The sequence below is a fragment of the Fukomys damarensis genome, unplaced genomic scaffold (assembly GCF_012274545.1).
Source record: "Fukomys damarensis isolate Sample0158 unplaced genomic scaffold, DMR_v1.0_HiC HiC_scaffold_13, whole genome shotgun sequence".
Classification (NCBI taxonomy): Eukaryota; Metazoa; Chordata; class Mammalia; order Rodentia; family Bathyergidae; genus Fukomys; species Fukomys damarensis.
Genome location: NW_022900925.1, coordinates 19721076 through 19727224, shown reverse-complemented (window position 1 = coordinate 19727224; position 6149 = coordinate 19721076).

The following is a 6149-nucleotide window of genomic DNA, read 5'->3' as shown; positions in this document are numbered from 1 at the left end:
AGAGGGTTTCACAGTGTAGTTCAGGCTGACCTTGAACTCACTATGTAGCCTAAGTAGTTTTTTTTTTTTTTTTTTTTTTTTTGGTACTGGAGATCAAACTCAGGACCTTGTGCTTGTGAGGCAGGTGGCAGAACCACTGACCTAAATACCTGGCCCAGCCCAAGCTGATTTTGAACTCACAGTGATCCTCCTGCCTCAGCCTTCCCAGTGCTGGGATTATAAGTGTATGCCAGTACCTCACGATTAAAAAATAATTGGGCTGGGAGTGTGGTTGAGCAGTAACATGTATAAGGCTCTATATCTCTCCCCAGAATCCCTTCCTCCCTCCAAAAAAAAAAAAAAGGTAATATAATTATTTATAATGAGGAATTGTAATTTTAAATACTTAACAAAAATGAAAAAAAGTGTATCTGAAGCTCTGTGAAGCTGAGAAGTCTCAATCTCAGACTGGGAAAGAGCATGCGTGTTGCTTAGTTTGGCCTTCTTCTATTTGCAAATCCTCTCTGCTTATTTCAGTAGCAGGAAGCTCTTATTAGAAGGAGCCACCCCTTGCTGGCTAGTGCTGTTTGTTAGAAAAGTTTTCCTTGTATTGAGTTACAGTGTACCCATTTGGCCCCAGTCTTCTCTGTGGTCCTGATATTCTTTATTGGAAACTAGCAGTCTTTTCTCTCTGGATGTTTGGTTTCTAGACTCAGTAGTCAGCAGGTCGGTGCATATACAAAGTGTGATTGAAATACATGGTGAATGTTTAAAAATTACAGCAAAGGACACATTTCTATTAACCCCCATCATAATAACCCCCAATAGGAACACACCTGTCCTATCACTCTTGCCACTTCTGAAGCAGTTTTGGAAGTCCCTTCATGTCCTTATGAGGTGTGATCAAAAATACAATAAATATGAGAAAAAAAAATAGAATAGATGCTGCTGCCAAGTGCCCTCCAACAGAAAGGCTGGAGAATCCACCTTACTCACTGGGTCTGACTGTGTGACTTCTGGCTGTTTCCCAAAGTTAAAGTGATCACGAAATATAAGTATTTTGCATTGATTCAGAACATTGAGGTAGTCACAACAATGCAAATAAAGACATCAGAAAGTAGCAAGAACAATGGGATAGTTGTGTCCAAGGTGAGGGGGAGTATTTTGAGGAGATTAACCTTAAAGATCTTATTTTTCGATTGCACTTTATGTGGGAGATGGGGAGATGCTGGAGGTGCAAATTTGTGGATTCTTGAGGTTTTGGTAGATACTACTGTGTCAAGGTGGGTGGCGTTTGTTTGGTGAGGCTGAGCACGTAGTAAGAAGAGAGCTGAGATGGGAGATAGATCTGATGACAAGGATGGGCCATGGCAACAGAAGAGGAAAACCTGGTGAGTGTAGCTGTGACTCAAGCCACATCAACAAGAAGGGGAATGTCTTACGGAAGAGGGAATAGCTGTCTAATAGAGGCCAAGCCAGGCGTGGTGGCGCACTCCTGTAATCCCAGCACTTGGGAGGCTGAGGCAGGAGGATCGCTGTGAGTTCGAGACCAGCCTGGGCTACATGGTGAGTTCCAGGTCAGTCTCACTACATAGTCAGACCCTGTCTCAAAAAACCAAAAAAGAAAAAAAAAAAAAAAAGCCAAGGAAGAGGAAGGGTGAAAGGCACCTCCAGATGTGGGAATTAGTGTTCACGTGATACATAAAGACTGGGACCTGGGTCAAGGGCATTTGCAGGACCAACTGCACCTCTGCCTTTGGTACTGTTGTTTCTCTTGACTGGGACAGTGACTCTGAATGGTGTAAGTCTGGCTGGGAAGAGAAATGGAAGGAATGGAGAGGAACAAAAGTGGGCAGAGGCTGCTGAGAAGTACATGTACTAAGGAGCTGACAGGAAGAAATGAGAAATTTTTATTCTGATGCGTCTCTTAAACAGTATGATTTACCAAGAAAGAAACCACCGTTGACCACGGTCCTGGGTGATGGAAGGGAGAGTCAGTATATGTTTATCAGCTGGGGATTTAGTTCAGTGGTGCCGCCACCTGCCTTGCAAGCACAAAGTCTTGAGTTTGATTCCTGGTACAGAAAAAACCCAAACAAAAGGTTCATCAAGTGTGTCTGAGTGACATAGTCGGGATGCACATGTTTGTTTTCTCTCACTCATCCCTGTCCCTGTGCAAGCAGGCAGTTGGCTCTCAGCTCCTTGCCTTGGTGCAGGCATTCAGCATGGCTCAGAACCCCAAGAGATCTTCTCTGGCTTGCTTTTTATGAAGAGTGATTTGTTTAATTTTTGAAGGAAGCGTGGGAGTTTTGTGTGTCTTGAAGAACTTTGGAGGAAGGTATTTTCCCCAGGCCAAAAAAGAAAGAAAAAAGACAACAGTCCTCGGGATATGTGAGAGAGGAGGGCTGCTAAGTGCAGATGGGTGTGAGCCCAGCTTCCTGGAGGGTCCCTGGAGAGGTGCTGGACGTTGTGCCTCTACGAAGGGCTGGATGTCCCGTTAGGGGGCCTCGTGCCTCCAATATTCCAAGAACTTGATGGCCTCAGCGTGCCATAGGGTAGGGTTACGTTTGAAGGCGCACATAGGATAACCTGATGCCCACCCTGAGGAAGTGAGGAGCGCAGCGTCGGAAATGAGGATGGTGAGAGAGAGTGATGGCTTGCTTCTTGGACCCTTTGATGAAAAGTCACAGAAATCTGGATGTGAACAAATTACTGCCAGGGACTTGGGGATAGATCATCAGCTAGGTAAGAGTTGATAACCTTGGTGGTATCATCAGTTGATTAATGCCAGAGCGCTAATAATTCTTTGTTTCTATTTTTTACCTTGATGAACAAATTGCAGTTTTTATGCTGGGATGGAATAAACAATTGTGCTGTTCACTTTTTTTTGGGGGGAGAGTAGGAGTAGGGGGAGGTGCTGGGGTTTGAACCCAGGGCCTTGCTCATGTTAATCATGCACTCTACTACAGAGTTAACTCCAGCCTTAGCTGTTTACAGTTTGTACAGGTAATGCTGTATATTTTGAGTCTCCCATTTGTTTCTACTCTGGCTTTCCTGTCTTTGGGGTCTTCTGAGGAATATACCTCTACCTCATACCTTAGTTTGGTGTCGTGTTTACATCGGTAGTCTGGTCATCATGAGACCCCAGGAGGCTACAGAAGGTCGAGCATTTTCCAGCTTCCCTCCCAGACACCGGTGAGCCTGGGTCAGAGACCCTTCCTAAGAGGGTTTACCCCTTCTAAGAACCTGACTGTAGAGGCTATAGAGACTGTTCTTCACTTCTTCAGCCCAGTCCTGCTGCCTGAAGAAATCTGAGCCTGCCTCCCTGGGGACGGAAGCCAACTTATTGGCTAAGTAAATATCTCAGGGCGCTGCGCTGCCAGTGGTTTTCCGGAGTTTGCATTCTTAGGCCCAGCTTTTTACAGGATGGTTAGAATATGGAGAAAGAAAAAAATAACCCTGGCTGCAGCTCATCTGGATTCTTTCTCCCGGATTTCCCAGAGCAGATTCCCCACCCAAAGAAATGAGAGTGATAGATCTGGATGATTTCGTGTGTGTGCACTTGTGTGGACTTACGTGTGTGTGAGCGTGACAGGCTAAGGAGCACTACCAGGCTGGAGGGAGAAATTGTTGGAGGGTGTAACAGGAAGGCAAAAGCCAGGGCTGGCTCCCACTTTGTTGACTTAAGCAAGTCTGGCTGCAAAGCCAAGGTCTTTGGAAAGAATGGCTTCCCTGCTTCTGGCAGTTTCTGTGGAGTTAGTTCCCAGACTGAGCTAGATTCTGCTTTATGTATGGGCAGGAGGACAGGTCATTTGGGCTCCAGGGGGCCAGCGTTTGGAGAACTCCTCCAGGATTATACTTGATGGTAGCCTGGGGGATAAAATATGCATGTGATTTCTTTTATCTTTTTTTTTTGGTTTTTTGAGACAGGGTCTCACTATGTAGTTGAGACTGACCTGGAACTCACTATGTAGCCCAGGCTGGTCTCGAACTCACAGGGATCCTCCTGCCTCAGCCTCCTGAGTGCTGGGATTACAGGCATGTGCCACCATGCCCGTTCACATGTGGTTTCTAAGGAAGACAGATCTTCCTACCTCACAGGCTACTCTGGTCCTTCTTTGAGAAATTATCTCAGGAGGCACACTTCTATTTTTTGATCATTGCGAGGTTGTTTTCTTTTGTTTTTTCCAGTGATTTGGTTTTAATTTCAAATGCATATTTCTGACAACTTTTTCTTAGCCGTTGAACAAATGTGGCAAATATAAGTTAGAGCCACATGTTTGGCAACTCTAGGAAGGCTCCTGAATTTCCCCTGGCTGCAGCGTGTGACTTTATCCCTCTCTTCCAGCAGGTGGCAGTAAAGACCTATTCACTCTCCAGTGTGACCCATGGAGAGATTCAGGGACCCTGGAGATGCCAAGCCTGGCTCAGGGTTACTTTCCTGACTTTACTCAGGGTTACTTTACTTTAGTTGACTTCACGCTGGTTGACAAATTCACCTGTGTATTCTCAGGATTTATTCCAGGTTGTATAGATGAGTTTTCTCAGAAAAGGTGACTGTGAAGTCTAGGCTAAGGGTTGTCATTGTTAGCTGGCAACACTTACCTTCAAATCTGGCACATGGTGCTTAATGTGTGCTTGTTGACATCAGAGTGTTAGTTTACTGCGAAGAAAGGTAAAATGTATTCTTTCGATGGATTGTATGTGATGTGTTCTTAGGACGTGGAGTTTGAAATTTCCTTTTCATAGGATAACCTGAGGCTCGTGGAGTTAAAATAGCTGGCCAAAGGTCACAAAGATAGAAGGTGACTCAAGTCTTCAGGTCCTGGGGTTTATATCGTTCCTCTACTGAAGTGAGAAACGTTTAAATTCAGCGGAAGTCTGGGATGAGTTTTATTTCAGACAGAAAAGTGCAGGTGAAGTGAGAAATGTTTAAATTCAGCGGAAGTCTGGGATGAGTTTTATTTCAGACAGAGCAAAGTGTAGGTTTTAATCTTTATTCATTAATTAGTATGTTTACTTATTTTTTTTTTTTTGGTACAGGGGATTGAACTCGGGTCCTTGCGCTTGCATGACAGGCCACCGAACGGCTGAGCTAAATCCCCAGCCCAGTATGTTTACTTCTGAACACTTGCTGTATACTGTGTTCTCAGGATGAAGAGGCGCAGGGCCTGGTTCCTAATTTTGGGGAGTGCAGACTGGGTAGCAGGAGGTGATAGCACACAAATTGACCCTACCTCTACAGAAAAACTTTGAGAACAAACCCACCATGTGGGGTGGGCACGAGAAGGGTAGGAGGTTAAAAGTCCCTTCGAATCCTGGAGGGTTTGGTCAGATGGGTGGGAGTGGGCACGTCGTGCAGACCTAGGGAGCTGTGTGTTCAGAGACCTGGTACGAGAAGGGGAACTGCTGTGGAATATGGTGAGGCACGGAATCAGGTGAGCAAGGAATCTTGGAAGTGATGCCAACAGCTGGAAGGGTTTGTTCAAAGCAGGACTGTGACGTGGCAGATTTTCAAATTTGGAAGCTTCTTCTGGTTCCTGGCAGAGCTTGGCAGGAGGAGGCTGAAGGCAGGGAGGCCAGGCAAGGGAGGATGATGTCCTAAACTAGGGTAACAGCTGTGGAGGTGGAGGGAGGTAGACAGAATGGGACTATTTAGAGAAGATGGGGCTGCCAGGAGTGGGGACAGATTGCCTGTGAGGGGAAGGCAAGGGAGAGAACATAGGATGAGCTGAGGTCCTGACTTGGGCAACCAGGTAGATGAAAGTCGTTGTCTCAAGAGCTGGTTTCCGGGTCCCACACGTGCAACTGTGTCCCCAGGGTTTGTGGGTCTTAGGACTGCGTGGCCCTGCACCTGGAGCGTGTGAAGGTCATGTTTCCAGGGCGCTCTGCATGTTCCTGTGTCTCATTTCTTTTAGCAGATACTCAGGGGATGGTGTCTTTCCTGTACAGGGTGCCTGCCTGTTGTAGACACTCTGGTTGTCTCTTTCATATCTCTTCCCTTTCTCTGGGTGACCCTATCTTTCCCATAAAGCCTGTGGGCAGGGCATAGGGTGTAGGCCTATGGTAACCCTCACAATTGCATTTTCCTGGGCTTACCAAAGCAAATTACCAATAAGCTAGTAGCTTCAGACAACAGAAATTTATTCTCTTTCAGTTCTGCTGGGCAA